The sequence below is a fragment of the Heptranchias perlo genome, unplaced genomic scaffold, assembly GCF_035084215.1.
Source record: "Heptranchias perlo isolate sHepPer1 unplaced genomic scaffold, sHepPer1.hap1 HAP1_SCAFFOLD_275, whole genome shotgun sequence".
NCBI lineage: Eukaryota > Metazoa > Chordata > Chondrichthyes > Hexanchiformes > Hexanchidae > Heptranchias > Heptranchias perlo.
In genome coordinates, this window is record NW_027139287.1 from 96,009 (window position 1) to 121,989 (window position 25,981).

The 25,981-nt window shown below is 45.9% G+C and overlaps 1 non-coding gene and 1 pseudogene across 1 annotated transcript; both read right to left on the reverse strand.

Moving 5' to 3' along the window:
* Positions 1 to 8,044: 8,044 nt before the first annotated feature.
* On the reverse strand, positions 8,045 to 22,282 carry LOC137310782 (zinc finger protein 271-like; annotated as a pseudogene).
* trnat-agu (transfer RNA threonine (anticodon AGU)) lies at positions 9,343 to 9,416 on the reverse strand. The gene has a single exon. It is a non-coding gene; the product is annotated as a tRNA-Thr (tRNA).
* Positions 22,283 to 25,981: the final 3,699 nt, after the last annotated feature.

The window sequence follows — 25,981 nt, forward strand, 5'->3', positions numbered from 1 at the left end:
CTGAGGAAGGAGGCATTGCTGGACTTGGTGCAAGGGAATGAGGCGGGCCAAGTGGAGCAAGTGTCAGTGGGGGAGCATTTAGGGAGCAGCGATCAGTATCATAAGGATTAGAATAGCTATGGAAATGGACTCTGTCCACTCTAAAGTAAAAGTACTCAATTGGAGGAGGGTCAATTTCAGTGGGATGAGAACAGATCTGGCCCCGGTAAATTTGAATTAAAGATTGTCAGGCAAAACTATAATTGAGCAGTGGGTGGCTTTTAAAAAGATGATTCGGGTATAGAGAAGGTACATTCCAACGAGGTAGAAAGGTCGGGCAACTAAAGCCAGAGCTCCCTGGATAATAAGAGAGATAGAGAGTAAGATGAAGCGGGGAAAAGTGACCTATGACAGGTGTCAGGTTGATAACACAAGTACCAACCAGAGAGACTATAGAAAGTTCAGAGGGGAAGTGAAAAAGGAAATAAGAGGGGCAAAGAGAGAGTATAAGAATCGCGGAAAACATAAAAGGGAATCAAAAAGCCTTCTACAGACATGTTAACAGTAAACGGGTAGTAAGAGGAGGGGCGGGGACGATTAGGGACCATAAAGGAGATCTACGTATGGGTATGATCTTGTGGCCATTACAGAAACATGGCTCAAGGGTGACAATGACTGGGAATTAAATATGCCAGGGTATTTAACAATCAGGAAGGACAGGCAGGAAGGAAGGGGAGGTGGGGTGGCTATGTTAATAAAGGAAGGAATCTCTGTAATACAGATAAATGATATTGGGACAAAGCATCAAGATAATGAAACAGTTTGGGTGGAGATAAGGAATAATAAGGGGAAAAAAACATTAGTGGGCGTAGTATATAGGCCTCCTAATAGTTGCAACTCTGCTGGAAGAAGTATTAATCAGGAAATAGTCGGGGCATGTAATAAGGGAACAGCCATAATTATGGGGGATTTTAATTATCATATTAACTGGACAAATCAAATTGGGCAGAGCAGCCTTGAGGACGAGTTCATTGAGTGCATCAGGGATGGATTTCTTGAGCAGTATGTAACTGATCCTACAAGGGGGCAGGCAACCTTGGACCTGGTCCTGTGTAATGAGTCAGGATTAATTAATAATGTCCTAGTTAAGGATCCCCTTGGAACGAGCGACCACAACATGGTTGAATTCCATATCCAATTAGAGGGTGAGAAGGTTGATTCTCAAACAAGCGTACTGAGCTTGAATAAAGGAGACTATGATGGTATGAGAGCGGAATTGATTAAAGTGGACTGGGAAAATAGATTAAAGGGTAAGACGGTACATGAGCCGTGGTGTTCATTTAGGGAGTTATTTTACAACTTTCAAAATAAATATATTCCACTGAGGAAAAAAGGGTGTAAAAGAAATGACAGCCATCCGTGGCTAAGTAAAGAAATCAAGGATAGTATCCGACTAAAAACAAGGACATATAAGGTAGCCAAACTTAGTGGGAGGATAGAAGATTGGGAATTCTTCAAAAGACAGCAAAAAGTAACTAAAGGATTGATTAAGAAAGGGAAGTTAGATTATGAAAAGAAATCAGCAAAAAATATAAAAACAGATAGCAAGAGTTTCTATAGTTATATAAAAAGAAAAAGGGTGGCTAAGGCAAACGTAGGTCCCTTAGAGGATGAGACCGGGAAATTAATGGTGGGAAACATGGAGATGGCAAAAATGCTGAACAAATATTTTGTTTCAGTCTTTACAGTAGAGGACACTAAGAATATCCCAGCACTGGACAAACAGGGGACTCTACGGGGGGAGGAGCTAAATACGATTAAAATCACTCAGGAGATGGTACTCAGTAAAATAATGGGACTCAAGGCGGATAAATCCCCTGGACCTGATGGCTTCCATCCTAGGGTCTTGAGGGAAGTGGCAGTAGGGATTGTGGATGCTTTGGTGATAGTTTTCCAAAATTCCCTGGACTCAGGAGAGGTCCCGGCAGATTGGAAAACTGCTAATGTAACACTGTTATTTAAAAAGGGTAGTAGGCAGAAGGCTGGAAATTATAGGCCAGTTAGCTTAACATCTGTGGTGGGTAAAATTTTGGAGTCTATTATTAAGGAGACAGTAACGGAACATTTAGATAAGCATAATTTAATAGGACAAAGTCAGCATGGCTTTATGAAGGGGAAGTCATGTCTGACAAATTTGCTTGAGTTCTTTGAGGATATAACGTACAGGGTGGATAAAGGGGAACCAGTGGACATAGTGTATTTAGACTTCCAGAAGGCATTCGACAAGGTGCCACATAAAAGATTATTACTTAAGATAAAAAATAACGGGATTGGGGGTAATATTCTGGCATGGGTGGAGGATTGGTTATCGAACAGGAAGCAGAGAGTTGGGATAAATGGTTCATTTTCGGACTGGCAACCAGTAACCAGTGGTGTTCCACAGGGGTCGGTGCTGGGTCCCCAACTCTTTACAATCTATATTAACGATTTGGAGGAGGGGACCGAGTGCAACATATCAAAATTTGCAGATGATACAAAGATGGGAGGGAAAGTAGAGAGTGAGGAGGACATAAAAAACCTGCAAGGGGATATAGGCAGGCTGGGTGAGTGGGCGGAGATTTGGCAGATGCAATATAATATTGGAAAATGTGAGGTTATGCACTTTGACAGGAAAAATCAGAGAGCAAGTTATTATCTTAATGGCGAGAAAGTGGAAAGTACTGCAGTACAAAGGGATCTGGGGGTCCTAGTGCAAGAAAATCAAAAAGTTGGTATGCAGGTGCAGCAGGTGATCAAGAAAGCCAACGGAATGTTGGCTTTTATTGCTAGGGGGATAGAATATAAAAACAGGGAGGTATTGCTGCAGTTATATAAGGTATTGGTGAGACCGCACCTGGAATACTGCATACAGTTTTGGTCTCCATACTTAAGAAAAGACATACTTGCTCTCGAGGCAGTACAAAGAAGGTTCACTCGGTTAATCCCGGGGATGAGGGGGCGGACATATGAGGAGAGGTTGAGTAGATTGGGACTCTACTCATTGGAGTTCAGAAGAATGAGAGGCGATCTTATTGAAACATATAAGATTGTGAAGGGGCTTGATCGGGTGGATGCAGTAAGGATGTTCCCAAAGATGGGTGAAACTAGAACTAGGGGGCATAATCTTAGAATAAGGGGCTGCTCTTTCAAAACTGAGATGAGGAGAAACTTCTTCACTCAGAGGGTGGTAGGTCTGTGGAATTTGCTGCCCCAGGAAGCTGTGGAAGCTACATCATTAGATAAATTTAAAACAGAAATAGACAGTTTTCTAGAAGTAAAGGGAATTAGGGGTTATGGGGAGCGGGCAGGAAATTGGACATGAAGCTGAGTTCGGATCGGTCAATGCCCTGTGGGTGGTGCAGAGGGCCCAGGGGCTGTGTGGCCGGGTCCTGCTCCTACTTCTTGTGTTCTTTAGATTTGTGGTTGGGATCAGATCAGCCATGATCTTATTGAATGGCGGAGCAGGCTCGAGGGGCCGATTGGCCTACTCCTGCTCCAATTTCTTATGTACTTATGTACTCATGGAGGCAGTGGACATGGCCTGAGGTACCAAATGAGTACTTCGCATTGTTCTTTACCAAGGAAGAAGATGCTGCCAGATTCTTGATAAAGGAAGATATAGTTAAGATACTGGATGGGCTAAAAAATGAGAAAGAAGAGGTACTAGAAAGGCTTGCTGTACTTAAAATAGATAAGTCACCTGGTCCAGATGGGATGCACCCGAGGATGCTGAGGGAAGTAAAGGGGGAAATTGCACAGGTACTGGCCATAATCTTCCAGACATCCTTCGATATGGGGATGGTGCCGGAGGACTGGAGAATTGCAAATGTTACAACCTTGTTCAAAAAAAGGGTGTAAAGATAAACCCAGCAACTATAGGCCAGTCAGTTTAACCTCGGTGATGGGGAAAGTTTTGGAAATGATAATCCGGGACAGAATTAACAGTCACTTGGACGAGTGTGGATTGATTAGGTAATTCCAGCACGGATTTGTTAAAGGCAAATCGTGTTTAACGAACTTGATAGAGTTGGTTGATGAGGTAACAGAGAGGGTAGATGAGGTCAATGCAGTTGACGTGGTGTATATGGACTTTCAAAAAGCGTTTGATAAAGTGCCACGTGGTAGGCTTGCTATCAAGATTGCAGCCCATGGAATAAAGGGGGCAATAGCAATATGGATGCAGCACTGGCTGAATGACAGGAAACAGAGAGTTGTGGTGAATGGTTGTTTTTCGGACTGGAGGGAGGTGGGCAATGGTGTTCCATAGGGGTCGGTGCTGGGACCACTACTTTTCTTGATATATATCAAAATTTGCAGATGACACAAAACTTGGAAGGGTAGAGAACAGTGAGATGGGGCAGGACTGGCAGCTCAATGTTCCAGGGTACAGATGCTTTAGGAAAGATAGAGCAGGAGGTAAGAGAGGAGGGGGAGTTGCGTTCTTGATTAGGGAGAACATCACGGCAGTAGTGAGAGGGGATATATCCGAGGGTTCGCCCACTGAGTCTATATGGGTAGAACTGAAAAATAAGAAGGGAGAGATCACTTTGATAGGATTGTACTACAGACCCCCAAATAGTCAACGGGAAATTGAGGAGCAAATATGTAAGGAGATTACAGACAGCTGCAAGAAAAATAGGGTGGTAATAGTAGGGGACTTTAACTTTCCCAACATTGACTGGGACAGCCATAGCATTAGGGGCTTGGATGGAGAGAAATTTGTTGAGTGTATTCAGGAGGAATTTCTCATTCAGTATGTGGATGGCCCGACTAGAGAGGGGGCAAAACTTGACCTCCTCTTGGGAAATAAGGAAGGGCAGGTGACAGAAGTGTTAGTGAGGGATCACTTTGGGACCAGTGATCATAATTCCATTAGTTTTAAGATAGCTATGGAGAAGGATAGGTCTGGCCCAAAAGTTAAAATTCTAAATTGGGGAAAGGCCAATTTTGATGGTATTAGACTGGAACTTTCAGAAGTTGATTGGGAGAGTCTGTTGGCAGGCAAAGGGACGTCTGGTAAGTGGGAGGCTTTCAAAAGTGTGTTAACCAGGGTTCAGGGTAAGCACATTCCTTATAAAGTGAAGGGCAAGGCTGGTAGAAGTAGGGAACCTTGGATGACTCGGGAGATTGAGGCCCTTGTCAAAAAGAAGAAGGAGGCATATGACATGCATAGGCAGCTGGGATCAAGTGGATCCCTTGAAGAGTATAGAGATTGCCGGAGCAGAGTTAAGAGAGAAATCAGGAAGGCAAAAAGGGGACATGAGATTGCTTTGGCAGATAAGGCAAAGGAGAATCCAAAGAGCTTCTACAAATACATAAAGGGCAAAAGAGTAACTAGGGAGAGAGTAGGGCCTCTTAAGGATCAACAAGGTCATCTATGTGCGGAACCACAAGAGATGGGTGAGATCCTGAATGAATATTTCACATCAGTATTTACGGTTGAGAAAGGCATGGATGTTAGGGAACTTGGGGAAATAAATAGTGATGTCTTGAGGAGTGTACATATTACAGAGAGGGAGGTGCTGGAAGTCTTAACGCGCATCAAGGTAGATAAATCTCCGGGACCTGATGAAATGTATCCCAGGACGTTATGGGAGGTTAGGGAGGAAATTGCGGGTCCCCTAGCAGAGATATTTGAATCATCCACCGCTACAGGTGAGGTGCCTGAAGATTGGAGGGTAGCAAATGTTGTGCCTTTGTTTAAGAAGGGCGGCAGGGAAAAGCCTGGGAACTACAGACCGGTGAGCCTGACATCTGTAGTGGGTAAGTTGTTAGAGGGTATTCTGAGGGACAGGATCTACAGGCATTTGGAGAGGCAGGGACTAATTAGGAACAGTCAGCATGGTTTTGTGAGAGGAAAATCATGTCTCACGAATTTGATTGAGTTTTTTGAAGGGGTAACCAAGAAGATAGATGAGGGCTGTGCAGTGGACGTGGTCTACATGGACTTCAGCAAAGCCTTTGACAAGGTACCGCATGGTAGGTTGTTGCATAAGGTTAAATCTCATGGGATCCAAGGTGAGGTAGCCAATTGGATACAAAATTGGCTTGACGACAGAAGACAGAGGGTGGTTGTAGAGGGTTGTTTTTCAAACTGGATGCCTGTGTCCAGCGGTGTGCCTCAGGGATCGGTGCTGGGTCCGCTGTTATTTGTTATTTATATTCATGATTTGGATGAGAATTTAGGAGGCATGGTTAGTAAGTTTGCAGATGACACCAAGATTGGTGGCATTGTGGACAGTGAAGAAGGTTATCTAGGATTGCAACGGGATCTTGATAAATTGGGTCAGTGGGCCGATGAATGGCAGATGGAGTTTAATTTAGATAAATGTGAGGTGATGCATTTTGGTAGATTGAATCGGGCCAGGACCTACTCCGTTAATGGTAGGGCGTTGGGGAAAGTTATAGAACAAAGAGATCTGGGAGTACAGGTTCATAGCTCCTTGAAAGTGGAGTCACAGGTGGATAGGGTGGTGAAGAAGGCATTCGGCATGCTTGGTTTCATTGGTCAGAACATTGAATGCAGGAGTTGGGATGTCTTGTTGAAGTTGTACAGGGCATTGGTGAGGCCACACTTGGAGTACTGTGTACAGTTCTGGTCACCCTATTATAGAAAGGATATTATTAAACTAGAAAGAGTGCAGAAAATATTTACTCGGATGCTACCGGGACTTGATGGTTTGACTTATAGGGAGAGGTTAGACAGACTGGGACTTTTTTCCCTGGAGAGTAGGAGGTTAAGGGGTGATCTTATAGAAGTCTATAAAATAATGAGGGGCATAGATAAGGTCGATAGTCAAAATCTTTTCCCAAAGGTAGGGGAGTCTATAACGAGGGGGCATAGATTTAAGGTGAGAGATACAAAAGGGTCCAGAGGGGCAATTTTTTCACTCAAAGGGTGGTGAGTGTCTGGAACGAGCTGCCAGAGGCAGTAGTAGAGGCGGGTACAATTTTGTCTTTTAAAAAGCATTTGGACAGTTACATGGGTAAGATGGGTATAGAGGGAGATGGGCCAAGTGCAGGAAATTGGGACTAGCTTGGTGGTATAAACTGGGCGACATGGACATGTTGGGCCAAAGGGCCTGTTTCCATGTTGTAACTTCTATGATTCTATGATAGACTTGAAGAGGATATGGACACGCTGGTGGCATGGACAGACACGTGGCAGATGAAGTTTAACACGGAAAAATGCGAGGTGATGCATTTCGGTAGGAAAAACGAGGAGAGGCAATATAAACTCGAGGGCACAATTCTGAAAGGGTCAGAGGAACAGAGGGATCTTGGGGTATATGTGCACAAATCGTTGAAAGTAGCAGGGCAGGTTGAGAAAGCGGTTTAAAAAGCAGACGGGGTCCTGGGCTTTATGAAGAGGGCATACATTAGAAAACAAGGAAGTCATGATGAACCTTTATAAAACACTATTTCGGCCACAAATGAAGTATTGTGTCCCGTTCTGGGCAGTGCACTTTTGGAAGGATGTGAAGGCCTTGAGAGGGTGCAGAGGAGATTTACTGGAATGATTCCAGGGATGAGGGACTTAAATTACGTGGATAGACTGAAGAAGCTGGGATTGTTCTCCTTGGAACTGAGAAGGCTGAGAGGAGATTTGACAGACATATTCAAAATCATGAAGGGCCTTGACAGAGTAGATAGAGTGAAACTGTTCCCATTGGCGGAAGGGACATGAACCAAAGGGCATAGATTTAAGGTGATTGGCAAAAGAAGCAAAGGTGACATGAGTAAAAACTTCTTCACACAGCGAGTGGTTGGAATCTTTGATTTTTGTGCATTTCAAGTGATGAAATTTCATTATTTTACAGACTGTATCTTAAGAGTGGGGTTAAAAGTTCAGTGTTTTTGACGCCAGGAATCTGGTGCAGCCGTTGTTAAATTTATCAAAGCAGGCAATTGTCGCCATTTATCACAAGAACGCCCTAACTGGTTATGCGATCAAGATGAAAGTAACGCAACGAGGGACAATTGATACAACACGAAAGGCATCGGGCTATGACAAAAATCCCCACCGTTTTGCTTTTCCAACATAAAGCGTGCGCCATTTATTCTCTGAACATAGAAACAGTCTGGTCTCGCTCACTCCAGGAATCTCCATGTCTCAGCGAATTCGCCTTTCGGGACCTTGTCTCAAGATGAATTGTGATTTCCGTGAAGCCAATGTTCCATTCCTTTATAAGTTTCATGTGCCTGCTCTCCGATCACAAGGTTTTTTTTAGTCCACAGGGTAAATGGTGGAATATCAGCCCTGCTCAGCCGGCTATGATCACGGTACATTTTCTTGCAGACAAAACACACATTGAAACCCTGGAACTTTGAGGCAATGAATCCTGAGGAAAAATAAAATAAGGGCTCGAATCAATCTAACCAATAGCACCACCGAGACAAGTGAAGAGGTCACCTGCGAAACCAGTAATTCACTGAGCTAAACCTTGAGGCTGCAGTGACCAATATAACAGCTGTCCACTGTCAGTTTACTTTTACAAAATGAATGGTTGAAACTTGCAGGAGTGAAAATCCAACGAGCCGGTCTTCACTCTTAAACCAGCAACTGTGAAGTTAAGAGAAACGTGCCAGAGAAATACTCGATTTCAGCGCGGTGTCACTGGGCCAGAGTAAAGCTCAGTTAATATGATCGCCGAGTGGCGAGAGGGTGGATTTGGAATTGCTGAGCGACCGCACTGCGCATTTTCCAGATCTGCTTGGAGCACCAATCCCTTCAATTCATCACTTGGAGGGACAATTCGATTCTCGGTTTCTTTTCCCTGAACTTGACGAGATCTTAAAAATTGAAAGCGACCAATATCAGAGCTAACCTCGTCACCGACATGATCACAGATACAGAGCGGCCACACTCTGCTTCAGTGAGATGAAAACCCAGAGCGGTTTCAAGGTTGAATGCAATTGGAAGCAAAGCTCGTTCAATGAAAGTGCAGGTCATTGAGGTGCCTTTAAAGTCCTGATTGTTTGAACTGAACTTCTTCCGAAAGCGCTTGAGATTCAGGTGGAGTGATTTGTGGATTTATTTTTCCTCTTTGCAAAGTTTGAACCGCACGTCAAGATCAAAAGTCTAGGGTTAAATTAGGGCTTCTCCAGGGTATGACCCTCGAATCGAGAATCATCCCCCGACCTCAACGAGCCCAGAAACAAGAACGTGTCACTGACACATTCTATGAGAGGGCTGACTGTTTCATGAAAAGGCATTTTTGAAGAGACTTCCTGATCAGTTCTGTGTTGGCTCCTGAACAAAACACAAACACCGCACTGTGCGTTTTTCCGTCTAAAATTCACTAAACACCACGAATTAAACAAAGGCACCGCTGGGAGTTGAACCCAGGATCTCTTGTTTACTGAACAAGCGCTTTAACCAAGTAAGCCACAGAGCCAAGTCATGGTCCTGTTTCCCACCTCCTCTCATTAATATCTATCAGCTACACGTCACATTCTGTTGGGGGTTCAGACTGTTTGATCTTTGTCTATTTCGCTTGCCCGTTTCCCTGTGAATCCCGATACTGACTGCGTTTCAAGCTGTGTTTATCTTTCTGTGTCCATCAGTGCTTTGATACACGGATGAATATTTGTGCTTGTGTTTGTTACTTTAAATAAATTGGGGATGGACAATTCTCGCTCTGACACTGAAGAACTAATTTAGCAAATTTCACAGTGAAGAGTTGTTTATTGTGGTGCTGAAACGAAAAAAACGTAAAAGGTGCAAAGAGGGAAAACGAGAAAAACTCGTGAGTGAAATTAAGGACAACTTTCAAGGTTTTTACACGTACATTAAGAGAAAGAAGGGTGACTAAGAGTAATGTGGGCCCCTTAAAGACAAATGGAGGTGATATTGTAATTGAAAAATCAGGAAATAGCAGCCTTTTTTGACACTCACAGAAAAGCATGAGGATAATGTACCAGAGACACGAGGAAAACTGAAAATAAATCAAGGGGATTCAGTGTAAGTAAAATAATGGTATTGGAGAAAATAATTAGACTAAAGATAGACAAATCTCCAGGACCTGATGGTGACCATCCCAGGGGAATAGGTGAGGAAATTGTACATGCTTTAGTCATGATCGTTCAAAACTCTCTTGATTCAGGAATTGTTCCATGGATTGAAAAATTTCAAATATCATTCCATTATATAGGAAGGGTAGGAGAGATAAAACAGGAAATTATAGACCGATTCGTCTGACGTCTGTTGTGGGGAAGTTACCAGAATCTGTTATTAGGGAAAGAATGACTGAGCATTTGGATAAACATGAATTGATCAGAGAGAGTCAGCATGGATTTGTAAAGTGTAAGTCAAGTCCAACGAAACTTTTTGAAGATGTAACTAACGTGGTAAATAATGGAGTGTCTATGGGGGTTATGTGTATATTGACTTCCAGAGGCATTTGTTAAGGTTTAACATCAGAGACTGTTAACAGAAATGAGAACATGTGGAATTCAAAGCAACCCATTGACATGGGGAGGGAGTTGGTTTGGAGGTAGGAGACAGAGAGTAGGGTTAATGGGGATGTACTCAAATTGACAGGATTTGATTAGTGGTGTCCCCCAGGGATCTGTATAAATGAGGCAGATAAAGGAATAGAGAGCGGTATATCCAGGTTTATCGACGACACCAAGTTTGGGTGCACAGTGAGTAGTGCAGATGGGAGCATAAAGTTACAAAGGGAAATTGATAGATTCAGTGAGTTGGTAAAACTGTGTCAGATGGAGCTTACATAGAATTACATCGAATGTACATCACAGAAACAGGCAATTCGGCCCAACTGGACTATACTGGTGTTTATGCTGCAGACGAGCCTCCTCCAACCCCTCTTCATCTAACCCGATGAGCAAACCCGAATATTCCTTTCTCCTCCATGTGTTTATCCAGCTTCCCTGTAAATGCATCCATGATATTCGCCTTAACTACTCCTTGTGGTGGCGAGCTGCACATTCTAACGACTCTCTGGATAAATATGTTTCTCTTGAATGCCAGATTGGATTTATTGATGACTATTATATTCATGGCCCTAAGTTCTCACATCCCCACTCCCAACAGTACAAACACCTTATCTACATCTGACTGATCAAACCCTTGCATAATCTTAAAGTCCTGTATCAGGTCACCCTCAGCCTTCTCTTTTCTCGACAAAAGAGCCCCAGACTGTTCAAAGTTTCAATCTGGGGAAATGTGAGGCCATCCACTTTGGCCCTAAGCAAGATAAATCAGAGTATTTTCGAAATGGTGAGAAGCCAGGAACTGTGGGTGAGCAGAGATACTTCGGGAAATCACGAAGAGTTGGCAGACAGGTGCAAAAAATAATTAAAATGGCTAATGGAATGTCGGCCTTTATCTCAAGGGAACTGGAATTCAAAAGGGTGGAAGTTATGTTAGAATTCTATAAACTCTGCTAAGGCCACATTTAGAGTACGGCATTCAGTCCTGGGCACCAGACCTCAGGAAGGATATATTGGCCTTGCAGGAGGTGCAGCGCAGAAAGACCAGAATGATACCGGGGCTAAAATGGTAACATTATGAGGGTAAGTTGCGTGGACAAGGTTTGTATTTCCTCGTGTATAGAGGATTAAGTGGTGATGTAATTCAGGTGTTGAAGGTGATTCAATGATGCAATGGTGGGTGTGTGAGTTGGTGCTGAATCGGTCCCCTTCAGTGAAGAGAGGGTCAGCGGGCGCCTGACAGACACGGCTCGGAACGGGACTCGCTTCTCTCCGGCGGCAGCGGCTGGTTTAGAGAGATCTCTCTGTCTGCTGCTGTTACTCCGCCTCCCGCACTCTGGGAGAACCGCGGAGGTCGGTCCTCATTTTTCTCTTATGGATCCGGCTCCATCCGTTTACTGTTGATGGGAGTGCGTCTGATACCAAGTCAGTCAGAAGCGGGTGCAAATCACAACATAGGCACAGGCCCAAGGACTGGGGACTGGTTTGATATTGGGTCCTTTTTAAGGGATAGGCTGTAGAATGTTTGTGTAATAATAAAGATCAGAATTAACTTTGATACAATGAAGTTTTCTTCAGTTATTTCCCATTTCCACCCTCACCAGTTTTATACAGTAACAGGTAACAATGTTTGAGGGATGTGATGTCCAGTGTTGGTGGAATCAGTGTAATTTAACTTGATACATTGATGAATCTCTTGTCTATCCCAGGCTCTTACTTTAGGTTTAGACCCTCACCGAGTTTAAAATTGGCCACTCACTGATATAAATAAACCAGTAACAATCCCGAAACCTCAGCGGGGATATTTGTTCCGATACTTAATGACGGTCCCAATTTCCACTGAAATTCTCAATCTGCAAATCCCAGAGGCTGTTTCGGGTTTGACAAACTGTGAAACAGATTGTTTTAAAAGCCGGAAAGAGGGAAAAACTGGTGGTTGATATGAAGTGTTATACATTATCTCTTTCTGTTTCAGATTTACAATTTCTCTTTGTGTGTTACTGACAGGAGAGGCTATAACGGAGCCCTGTGACTGGGTAACGAGCTGCACTGAGTCATTGGCCTGTGTTACAGACCGGCTCGTTGGACCTGCTCATTTCGTGAACTCGCTGGTGTCTCAGCACGTGTGATGACTGAGTGAATCCCTTCCCACACACGGAGCAGGTGAACAGTCTCTCAACCAATGGGCATGCGTTGATGTGTCAGCAGTTCATTTCTGCTTTTAAAGCTCTTCTCACAGTCACTGCATTAAAAGGTCACTCAATAGTGTCAACAAATTAATGTTTCAGAAGGTGGGATGATCGAGTGAATCTCTTCCCACACACGGAGCAGGTGAACAGTCTCTCCCCAGTGTGAGTGCGTTGATGTCTCAGCAGTTCGTTTCTGATTTTAAATCTCTTCCCACAGTCAGAACATTTAAAGGTCTCTCAGTGTGAACTCGCTGGTGTTGCAGCAGGTTGGATGCCCAAGTGAATCCCTTCCCATACACAGAGCAGGAGAACGGCCTCTCCCCAGTGTGGGTGCGTTGGTGTGTCAGCAGATTAAATTTGCTTTTAAACCTCTTCTCACAGACAGAACATTTAAAAGGTCTCTCATCGGAGTGAACTCGCTGGTGTCTCTGCAGGATGAATGACCGAGTGAATCTCATCCCACACAAGGTGCAGGTGAACGGCCTCTCCCCAGTGTGAACTCGCTGGTGTTTCAGCAGGTTGGATGACTGAGTGAATCTCTTCCCACACACGGTGCAGATGAACGGCCTCTCCCCAGTGTGGGTGCGTTGGTGTCTCAGCAGTTCAATTTTGCTTTCAAACCTCTTCTCACAGTCAGAACATTTAAAAGGTCTCTCATCAGAGTGAACCCGCTGGTGTCTCAGCAGGATGGATGACCGAGTGAATCTCTTCCCACACAAGGAGCAGGTGAACGGCCTCTCCCCAGTGTGAACTCGCTGGTGTGTCAGCAGGATGGACGACTGAGTGAATCTCTTCCCACACACGGTGCAGATGAACGGTCTCTCCCCAGTGTGAGTGCGTTGGTGTCTCAGCAGTTCAATTTTGCTTTTAAACCTCTTCTCACAGTCAGAACATTTAAAAGGCCTCTCCCCAGTGTGCACTCGCTGGTGTGTCAGAAGCTCAGATGACCAAGTGAATCCCTTCCCACACACAGAGCAGATGAACGGTCTCTCCCCAGTGTGAGTGCGTTGGTGTGACAGCAGATTACTTTTGCTTTGAAACCTCTTCTCACAGTCAGAACATTTAAAAGGTCTCTCATCAGAGTGAAGTCGCTGGTGTGTCAGCAGGGTGGATGACCGAGTGTATCCCTTCCCGCACACGGAGCAGGTGAACGGCCTCTCCCCAGTGTGAACTCGCTGGTGTGTCAGGAGGAGGAATGACTGAGTGAATCCCTTCCCACACACGGAGCAGGTGAACGGCCTCTCGCCAGTGTGAACTCGCTGGTGTTTCAGGAGGAGGGATGACTGAGTGAATCCCTTCCCACACACGGAGCAGGTGAATGGCCTCACCCCAGTGTGGGTACATTGGTGTGTCAGCAGGTTCCTTTTGCATTGAAACCTTTTCTCACAGTCAGAACATTTAAAAGGTCTCTCCCCAGTGTGAACTCGCTGGTGTGTCTGGAGGCTGGATGAAATAGTGAATCCCTTCCCACACACGGAGCAGGTGAACGGCCTCTCCCCAGTATGGGTACGTTGGTGTATCAGCAGATTAATTTTGCTTTTAAACCTCATCTCACAGTCAGAACATTTAAAAGGTCTCTCATCAGAGTGAACTCGCTGGTGTGTCAGCAGGGTGGATGACTGAGCGAATCCCTTCCCACACACGGAGCAGGTGAAGGGCCTCTCCCCAGTGTGACTGTGTTGATGAATTTCCAGCCTGGACGGGTAATTGAATCCCTTCCCACAGTCCCCACATTTCCACGGTTTCTCCATGGTCCGGGTGTCCTTGTGTCTCTCCAGGTTGGACGATCAGTTGAAACCTCGTCCACACACAGAACACGTGTACGGTTTCTCCCCGCTGTGAACGGTGCGATGTTTTTTCTGGCTGTGTAACTGGTTAAAGCTCTTTCCACAGTCAGTGCACTGGAACACTCTCACTCGGGTGTGTGTGTGTCTCGGTGCTTTTCCACTCACACTGATGTTTGAAATCTTCTCCCACAGACAGAACAGACAAACATTTCTCCTTCCACATTCAAAGGTCGATGATATTCAGGTCCTGATGAATCGAGTGACTCTGTCAGATCTTGACGTGATCTTTGGTTTGAGTTTCCCTCTGCAAATCCTCCCCTGTAAAAGTAGTTTATAAAAGTTATCACTGTAACTACAGGATAGAAATTCAGATCAGATAACTTTACTTTCTATGGAACATTATTTCCTCTCTCATTCCTCAAAGCTGTAAATCCCCGTCCCACACACTCTCCCTCCTCCCTGTGCTGAAATCCAAATCCATCGCATCATCTTTCAGTGGCCCTAAACCATAAGTGAAAGGGTGTGAGAGAGAGTGTGAGAGAGTGTGAGTGTGTGAAAGAGTGTGAGAGAGTGTGAGTACAGCAGTGGGCTGGGTGTGGAGAATGAAGTGGGGCAGGTGGAGCATGTTTCAGTGGCGCAGCAGTGATCATAATCTCATTAGGTTTAGAACAGTTATGGAAAAGGACAAGGGACAGTCAAATGTGAAAATTCTTAACTGGAGGAGGGCTAATTCCAGTGAGTTAAAAAGGGATCTTGTCCAGGTGGATTGGAATCAAAAATTGGCAGGCAGAACAGTAATTGAACAGTGGGAGGCCTTCCAGGAGGAGTTGGTTTGGGTACAGAGTAGACAGATTCCCACGAGGAGGAAAGGAACAGCATCCAAAGCTCGAGCTCCCTGGATGACTGAAGATATAGAGATCACCATTGCTCCTTCATTTACAGACGCTCCCTGACCGATCACCATTTCTCCTTCATTTACAGACGCTCCCTGACCGATCCCCATTTCTCCTTCATTTCCCGGCGGGTAGTGAGGGGGGGATAATGTTCACTGTTTTATATTCGGGTCTGGGGCCGCACTCGGGGTTTGTAAAGCCTGAGCCTGGGCCTGAGCCCGGACCCGGGCCCCGGGGTTTATTGAGCCTCTTGCTCCGATCCTCTGACCTGCACCGAACGCGCTCCTCCCGCAGCCTCGACTGGCCGCGCATGCTCAGGACACACTGCCCGATTATGAGTCACTACTGCGCCTGCGCGCTGGGCTCCACAGATTCAGATAGGGCACAATCTGAACCGCGCTGCATGCTGGGTGATGCAGCCGCCATTGATGATCTTAATACCAGGCCGAAAAACAAAGACATTGGAAGCATACAATTCAAGTGTTTAATTTATAATATAAATAATTCAATCGTTCAATTCATTTCATAAATAATTGAATAGTTCAATTCATTAAATAATCAATTGTTTAATTTATTACATAAACAATTAGTGTTTATTTATTATATAAAGGATTCAAGTGTTTAATTTATCGTAGAAATAATTCAATAGTTTAATTCATTATATAAATTTTCCTTCGTTTAATTTATTATATAAAGAATTCAATATTTAGTTGAATTATTTATATAATAAATTAAACACTTGAATGATTTGTCTAATAAATTAAACACGAGACTTCATTATATAATAAAGTAAACAATTTATTATGTGTAATGAATTAAACCTTTGAATTATTTATATAATCAATTAAACAATTCATTATGAATATAATGAATTAAACAATTGATTATTTATATAATAAATAACATTTTGAAATTCTTCATGCAATAAATTAAATAATGGATTATTAATATGATTAAATAAACACTTGAATCTTTCTATGATAAGTTAAACCTTTGAATTAATTATATAATTTAAACACTTGACCTCTTTATATAATAATTTTAACACTTGGATTATTTATATAATAAACTAAACAATTGATTTTTTTATACAATAAATGAAACACTTGAATTATTTATATAATGAATTAAACATGAATTATTTATATAATAAATTAAACAATTGAATTATTTAGAGAATCAAATAATCAGTTCAATCATTTATATAATAAATTAAACAATTGTTTTTTATAATAAATTAGACATGCATTATTATATAATAAATTAAACACTTGTTTATTTGTATAATAATTTCATCAATTGAATTATTTAGATGCTTAATTTATTATGAAAATAATTCAATAGTTTATTTTAACAACTGAAGTCGTTATGTAAGAAATTAAACAATTGATTATTTATATAATAAATTAAACTATTGAATTATTTGGATAATAAATTAAACAGTTGAATTATTTAAATAATAAATTGAACAAATGAACTATTTATGTAATAAATTATACACTTGAATGCTTCATTAATAAATTAAACACTTGTTTATTTGTATAATAAATTCACAAATTGAATTATTTATACAATAAATTAAACAACGGAGCTATTTATATATTAAATGATACACTTGAATTATTATATAATTAAACTACTGAATTATTTATCAAATATATTAATCAATTTAATTATTCATATAATAAATTAAACAATTCAATAATTTACATAAAAAATTAAACACTTGAATTATTTATAATATATTAAACAATTGAATGATTTATATAATAAATTTAGCTATTGAATTTTTTATACAATAAATTAAACTCTTGGTTATTTATATAATAAATTAATCAATCGAATAATTTAAACTATTGAATTCTCTTTATAATAAATGAGACATTTGAAGTATTCATATAATAAATTAAACACTTGAAAACAATTTAATTATTGATATAATAAAATAAGCAATTCATTATTTATTTAATGAATGAAACTATTGAGTCATTTATATTACATTTTAAACTTTTCAATTATTTATATAATAAATGAAGCCAGCTTGGACAAAATGGAGGCAAGCGCAGAGTCCGTCTTGGACAAAATGGCGGCCGGCATGGCCACCATCTTGGAAAAAATGGCAGCAAGCACGGCCGCCATCTTGGAAAACATGGCGGCAGGCGCGGCCGCCATCTTGGGCAAAATGGCGGAAGGCGCAGCCACCAACTTGGACAAAATGGCGGCAAGCGCGGCCACAATCTTGGAAAAAATGGCCGCCGCCGCCATCTTGTCACATGGCGGCAAGAGGCCGACAGAGTGTCCCCAGTGATCCCGCAGTGACCCCAGAATGTCCCAGTGACCCCAGAGTGATGCCGGGGTCCCAGAGTGCACCCAGTCAGCCCAGAGTGAGGCCAGGGTGCAGCCGGGGATCCCAGAGCGATGCCAGAGCGGCGGCCTTTGCGTTTGGGCCACCACAACAACCACCACCACAACTGTACTGTACATGTACAGCACAGAGTGGGTAAAAGGGAACGATTCACTCCTGTCTGGTACTGTACGGCCCGTGTGTGTCTCAGTGTCAGCTCCTGTACGTGTACAGCACAGAGTGGGTAAAAGGGAACGATTCACTCCTGTCTGGTATGGTACGGCCCGTGTGTGTCTCAGTGTCAGCTCCTGTACATGTACAGCACAGAGTGGGTAAAAGGGAACGATTCACTCCTGTCTGGTACTGTACGGCCCGTGTGTGTCTCAGTGTCAGCTCCTGTACGTGTACAGCACAGAGTGGGTAAAAGGGAACGATTCACTCCTGTCTGGTACTGTACGGCCCGTGTGTGTCTCAGTGTCAGCTCCTGTACGTGTACAGCACAGAGTGGGTAAAAGGAAACGATTCACTCCTGTCTGATACTGTACGGCCCGTGTGTGTCTCAGTGTCAGCTCCTGTACGTGTACAGCACAGAGTGGGTAAAAGGGAACGATTCACTCCTGTCTGGTACTGTACGGCCCGTGTGTGTCTCAGTGTGAGCTCCTGTACATGTACAGTACACAGTGGGTAAAAGGGAACGATTCACTCCTGTCTGGTACTGTACGGCCCGTGTGTGTCTCAGTGTCAGCTCCTGTACGTGTACAGCACAGAGTGGGGAAAAGGGAAGGATTCACTCCTGTCTGATACTGTACGGCCCGTGTGTGTCTCAGTGTGAGCTCCTGTACATGTACAGTACACAGTGGGTAAAAGGGAACGATTCACTGAGAGATTGCAATGTTGAGTGTAACGGTTATTTGAGGGGTTCAGTCCCTAAACGGGCTGTGTTTTGACAGACACTTTTTACAGTAAGGAGTTGTGTTTAGTTTAGGGAGGTGGGTACAATCCGTGTCTGGGACTCACTGGCCCTGTGAAATGTTGAATTTTGCTCACAATATGGTGTGTTTGGATTAATGGGGGACAAGGTTTAACTGCACTGGGCTGGATTGTTTTATAAATCTCTCATTGACTGGGTCTTTCAGACCAGGATGGGAGCTGCTTCTCTCTCTCTCTCTCTCTCTCTGTGTAAACACCCTGAGGCAGTGAAACACTCTCTGACAAACTGTTCACAGGAACCAACCCATCAGACATGGGGAATAGACAAATACCTGGGACTGGAAATGAGCCTCCCACCAACAGAGCAGAGAGAAGAAGGAAATCATCACACCTTCAAGATCTGGATCGGTTTTGTCTTTGGAGCAGGTTCTGGTTAATTTTACTGCTTTAAAGTTATGTTATGGGACCAGTGAGACTGAGACACACACACACACACAGACTGTACAGTCAGGAGACACGTGTCCCTTGCACAGACATTGGGTTTGAATTGAGCTGAGCTGTGCCACAAATGAATATGGGATTAAAATCTCAAATTCCAATCAGTTTGCTCCCGAGCTTCCCCATGTGTCTGTGTGGTTCCATTACAATACAATTTCACATGGGGGCCCAAAATGGCTTCGGAATTAACACTTTTTTTTTCTGAGTTGTCAGTGACCTTTTCAAAAATTAAACTTCAAACTAAGAAAACATTTGGAGGCTGTTTTCACATTTGGGCCCTCTGCGTGCTGCAGGACGCTCCCTGAAAGTGCTTTTAATTTCAATTAAGACCCCAGATATGTCACATTGTCAGCCTCTGAATAATAGTTTGATCCACTTTGTGTTATTTCTGAAAAGTTGCACTTGCAATGAACGAAGGGAGGAATTTGGGCTCGAACAGATGGTGATATTCTGTCGGACGGTCGGTACTGAGGGAGCGCTGCACTGTCAGACGGTCAGTGTGTGTCTCAGTGTCAGCTCCTGTACAATGTCCCAGTGATCGTCCAGTGTTCCCAGAATGTCCCAGTGACCCCCCCCACAGTGTCCCCAGAATGTCCCAGTGACCCCCCCCCACAGTGTCCCCAGAATGTCCCAGTGATCCCCCAGTGTCCCCAGAATGTCCCAGTGATCCCCCAGTGACCCAAACATTACTCACGTGGCCCCCATCGGGTCCAGGCTGCGGTGAAGGTCTCAGTCAGTCAGTCCCCAGCGGAGAGAACAATTCTTGGCCCAGGATTCCTCCTCCTCCTCCACCTCACAAAATGTCTCTTTCTGGATCATCTCCTTGCAGCATTTCATCGAAAAGATTCCTGAGGGGAGAGAGAGAGAGAGAGAGAGAGAATTGATTAAAATACAAAAGCAAGGGATTAAAAAGGCACAGCAAGAGCCCAGAATACCCCTACACCCATTCCCACTCCCAGTTACACCAACAATCCCTCAGCCCCAACACTGAGACACAAATCCCGAGAATCGAAAGAGAGAGAAAAGTTGGGAGAGAGACAGAGAGAGAAATACACTCAGGACAGGCTGGAGGACCCCGGCAGACTGAGAGATTGTCCCCGCCCCTGGGGAGGGTTTGGGACGAGACACACGGCCATCCCCTACCCCCGGGGAGCTCCCTGCTTCAGCCTTTGAGATATTAGACTGAATCTCAATGTGTCTCCCTCAGGGACCTGTCCGTTCTCATGTTAATCCAGGGACAGCCCAGGGCAGGACTGGTTTGACCAGGAGACCTGTCTGTTGGAATGAGCCACATTTCAAGGACCTATTTTACTGATTTGAAACCCTCACAGCCTGTCTCCCCCTCTTCCCTCACCCCAAACCGAGTCCCCCCCACCCTCAGCCTGTCTCCCCCTCTTCCCTCACCCCAAACCGAGTCCCCCCCACCCTCAGCCTGTCTCCCCCTCTCCCCTTGTGACCCAAACACCCCAGGGACCTCCGTCACATCCCACCCTGCCCAGCGTCCACATTTAAAGAACTAAAGTTGGGCGGAATCTGCTCCGAATACACAAGGGCTGCAGAGCTGGAATGGCTGCTGTTTCTCAGACAGTGTTTGACCATTTCATTCTCTCTGTGTGTTTACTGTAAACATTTGCCTGAGGAAGGAGAAAATCTCCGAAAGCTTGTGAATTTAAAATAAAATTGCTGGACTATAACTTGGTGTTGTAAAATTGTTTACAATTGTCAACCCCAGTCCATCACCGGCATCTCCACATCTTTACTGTAAAGAGCTGTGGAGGGAGCAGGGACTCCATCTCATTCTCACCTCCCCGGGTCTGGATGGCAAACAGGTTCCGAGCTCAGGGCACAGCACCATTTCAAACACTCAAATCATCCAAAGGTTGAGAAACGAGATTTAACTGACAGGTTTCCAGCCTCTAATTGAAGTTTTAATATAGAAAACATTTTAATGAATAAAAATGCTGCAGAAAGGTGAATAGAGTGAGGGGGAGAGAGAGAGAGAAAATGATCGGTTTAAATGAGATAGAAAGACAGAGAGAGGGGGGGAGAGAGAGAGAGAGAGAGAGAGAGAAAGAGGGACAGAGAGAGAGAAAATGATCGGTTCGGTCAGACTCTCTCTGTTTAAATGAGATAGAAAAACAGAGAGAGAGGGACGGAGAGAGAGAGGGACAGAGAGAGAGACGGAGAGAGAGAGGGACGGAGAGAGAGAGGGACGGAGAGAGGCCTCTCTGGGCTGTTTAATTGTTGTTGTTACTTTAAACAGTGAGACTGAAATATTTCAGAGTACTTTTCAATCAAGAAAAATTCAGAGACAAGAGAGAGAGGGACAGAGAGAGAGAAAAGGACAGAGAGAGTGAGGGATAGAGAGGGGAGGATAGAGAGAGAGAGAGAGAGTGAGAAAAGGACAGAGAGAGAAAAGGACAGAGAGAGAGAAATGGACAGAGAGAGAGAAAAGGACAGAGAGAGAAAAGGACAGAGAGAGAGAAAAGGACCGAGAGAGAGAAAAGGACAGAGAGAGAAAAGGACAGAGAGAGAGAAATGGACAGAGAGAGAGAAAAGGACAGAGAGAGAAAAGGACAGAGAGAGAGAAAAGGACAGAGAGAGAGAAAAGGACCGAGAGAGAAATGGACAGAGAGAGAGAAAAGGACAGAGAGAGAAAAGGACAGAGAGAGAGAAAAGGACCGAGAGAGAAATGGACAGAGAGAGAGAAAAAGACAGAGAGAGAAAAGGACAGAGAGAGAGAAAAGGACAGAGAGAGAAAAGGACAGAGAGAGAAAAGGACAGAGAGAGAGAAAAGGACAGAGAGAGAGAAAAGGACAGAGAGAGAAAAGGACAGAGAGAGAAAAGGACAGAGAGAGAGGGTAAGAGATGGGGACAGAGAGAGAGAGAAAATGACGGAGAGGGGAGAGAGGCAGAGAAAGATAGAGGAACAGAGAGTGAGAGAAAAAGAGAGGCAGCGAAAGAGAGGGGAAAAGAGGGGGAAAGAGGCAGAGGGAGAGAGGGGGACAGAGTGACAGAGAAAAAGAGAGAGGGGACGGGACAGGGGAATCCGTTGCCCCTGGAAACCGCGCAGGAACCGAGCGACCCGAGAGCGGCCTCAGGCCCGACTCCCAGTCCCCGGCCTCAGGCCCCTCCCCGACTCCCAGTCCCCGGCCTCAGGCCCTCCCCGACTCCCAGTCCCCGGCCTCAGGCCCCTCCCCGACTCCCAGTCCCCGGCCTCAGGCCCTCCCCGACTCCCCAGTCCCCGGCCTCAGGCCCCTCCCCGACTCCCAGTCCCCGGCCTCAGGCCCCTCCCCGACTCCCAGTCCCCGGCCTCAGGCCCCTCCCCGACTCCCAGTCCCCGGCCTCAGGCCCCTCCCCGACTCCCAGTCCCCGGCCTCAGGCCCCTCCCCGACTCCCAGTCCCCGGCCTCAGGCCCTCACCTCCTCCCCCGGCCCTGCTCCTGCCCCTCGCCGCCCTGAACCAGCTGCTGGCCGCCGGCGCCATCTCCTTCCAGCTGCCGTCCAACGCCAGGAAGTGTCTGCGGGAGGAGATCCACAAGGACAGGCTGGTGAGCGGAGAGTCCGAGCTGAGCGAACAGCCGGCCGCCCGCCCCCACCTCAAGGGGGGGAGAGAGAGGGGGGGGGGAGAGAGAGAGGGGGGGGGAGAGAGAGAGGGGGGGGGGGGAGAGAGAGAGGGGGGGGGGGGAGAGAGAGAGGGGGGGGGGGGGAGAGAGAGAGGGGGGGGGGGGAGAGAGAGAGGGGGGGGGGGGGAGAGAGAGGGGGGGGGGGGGGAGAGAGAGGGGGGGGGGGGGAGAGAGGGGGGGAGGGGGAGAGAGAGGGAGAGGGGGAGAGAGAGGGAGAGGGGGGGGGGGAGAGAGGGAGAGGTGGGGGGGAGAGGGGGGGGGGGGAGGGGGAGAGGGGGGGGGGGGAGGGGGAGAGGGGGGGGGGGGAGGGGGAGAGGGGGGGGGGAGGGGGAGAGAGAGGGAGAGGTGGGGGGGGGAGGGGGAGAGAGAGGGAGAGGTGGGGGGGGGAGGGGGAGAGAGAGGGAGAGGTGAGGGGGGGAGGGGGAGAGAGAGGGAGAGGTGAGGGGGGGAGGGGGAGAGAGAGGGAGAGGTGAGGGGGGGAGGGGGAGGGGGAGAGAGAGGTGAGGGGGGGGGGAGGGGGAGAGAGAGGGAGAGGTGAGGGGGGGAGGGGGAGAGAGAGGGAGAGGTGAGGGGGGGGAGGGGGAGAGAGAGGGAGAGGTGAGGGGGGGGAGGGGGAGAGAGAGGGAGAGGTGAGGGGGGGGGGGAGGGGAGGGGGGGGAGAGGTGAGGTGGGGGAGAGAGAGGGAGGGGTGGGGGAGAGAGAGGGAGGGGTGGGGGAGGAGGGACCTTGTCCCCCATTCAGTCCGACCATGTCTCCCATTCAGTCCGACCATGTCTGATTTGTATTTAACTCCATTTCCCCCCTTGGTTCCATTCCCTTTAATCCCCTCACCCAACAAAAATCCATCAATCTCAGTTTTGAAATTTTCAATTGACCCCCGGCCTCCCCCTTTTCCGGGGGAGAGAGTTCCAGATTCCCACTCCCCTTTGTGTGAGGAAATGCTTCCTGACATCACCCCTGAACGGCCGGGCTCTAATTTTAAGATTATTCCCCCTTGTTCTGGACTCCCCCCACCAGAGGAAATAGTTTCTCTCTATCGACCCCATCAAATCCTTTAATCATCTTAAACCCCTCGATTCGATCACCCCTTAATCTTCGACACTCGAGGGAATACAAGCCTCGTCTCTGCAACCTGTCCTCGTAATTTAACCCTTTTAGCCCCGGTATCATTCTGGTGAATCTGCACTGCACCCCCTCCAAGGCCGATATATCCTTCCTGAGGGGACGGTGCCCAGAACTGGACGCAGTGTCTCCAGATGGGGTCTGACCAGAGCTCTGTCCAGCTGTAATATAACTTCCACCTCTTTGTATTCCAGCCCTCGAGATAAAGGCCAACGTTCCATTATCCTTTTTAATGATCTTTTTGTACCTTTCCACCATTGGGAGGGTGGTGTGGGGAGGGAGCTGTGGGGGACAGTTCTGGGCTGGAGCCAGGGTGTAACCTCTCTGTTTCCCCTCCCCCAGGTGACGGACTCCTCCGGCCACATCCTGTACTCGAAGGAGGAGGCGACTAAGGGCAAATTCGCCTTCACCACTGACGACTACGACATGTTCGAGATCTGCTTCGAGAGCCGCCTGCCCCCGGGTGAGTGAGTCCGAGGGGGGGGGTCCTGGGGTACGGGGAGGGCTCGGGCAGAAATAATAATAAAAGGGAAAATAGCTCACTGATAAGAAAAAGGGATGAGAGCAAAGTCCAGGTCACAAATAGTGTCACAGGCTGGAATACTTCAGGTTCATAAAAAAAATACAGGAAATAATAAAATAACTGATTAAAAAATAATACAGCAGTGATGAAAAACAAGTGTGATATTTTTAAGAAGTGAGAAAAACAGCATCAGAACCTACGAATTAAGAGCAGGAGTAGGCCATTCGGCCCCTCTGCCATTTGATAAGATCATGGCTGATCTGATTGTGACCTCAACCCTACTTTCCTGTCTACCTACTATAACCTTTGACTCCCCTGTTAATCAGGAATCGATCTAACTCAGCCTTAAAAATATTCACTGACCCTGCCTCCACCGCTCTCTGGGGAAGGGAGTTCCACAGACTCACCACCCTCTGAGAGAAAAAGTTTTTCCTCATCTCCGTCTTAAATGGGAAACCATTTATTTTTAAACTGTGGTCCCCGAGTTCTCGTCTCTCCCACAAGGGGAAACACCCTCTCAACATCTATCCCTTCTAGTCTCCTCACGATCTTATATTTTCAATAAGATCACCTCTCATTCTTCTAAACTCCAGCCTGTACAGGCCCAACTTGTCCAACCTTTCCTCATAAGATAACCCCCTCATCCCAGGAATCAGTCGAGTGAACCTTCTCTGAACCACCTCCTTCTTTAAATAAGGAGACCAAAACTGCACACAGTATATTCTAGATGTGGTCTAGTAGGTCTGTTGCCCAAATAAGAGTTCTATACACAAGTGCAGATAGCATAAGGAATAAAACAAGTGAATCAGACAGTTAAAACAAGTATAAAAGGACTGTTCGCAACATAGCTGCCAGACTGGGCCTGCGGCAGGTGATGAGCAAACCAACACGAGGGAAAAACCTACTTGACTTTGCCCTCACAAATCTACCTGTCACAGATGCATCTGTCCATGACAGTATTGGTAGGAGTGACCACCGCACAGTCCTTGTGGAGACGAAGTCCCGTCTTCGCACTGAGGACACCATCCAACGTGTTGTGTGGCACTACCACCGTGCTGAATGGGACAGATTCAGAACAGATCTCGCAGCTCAAAACTGGGCATCCATGAGGCGCTGTGGGCCATCAGCAGCAGCAGAATTGTATTCCAGCACAATCTGTAACCTCATGGCCCGACATTTTCCTCACTCCACCATTACCAACAAGCCAGGGGATCAACCCTGGTTCAATGAGGAGTGTAGAAGAGCAGGCCAGGAGCACCACCAGACGTATCTAAAAATGAGGTGCCAACCTGGTGAAGCTACAACACAGGACTACATGCATGGTAAACAGCAGAAGCAACATGCTATGGACAGAGCTAAGCAATTCCACAACCAACGGATCAGATCAAAGCTCTGTAGTCCTGCCACATCCAGTCGTGAATGGTGGTGGACAATTAAACAACTAACGGGAGGAGGAGGCTCTGTAAACATCCCCATCCTCAATGATGGCGGAGTCCAGCACGTGAGTGCAAAAACAAGGCTGAAGCGTTTGCAACCATCTTCAGCCAGAAGTGCTGAGTGGATGATCCATCTCGGCCTCCTCCCGATATCCCCACCA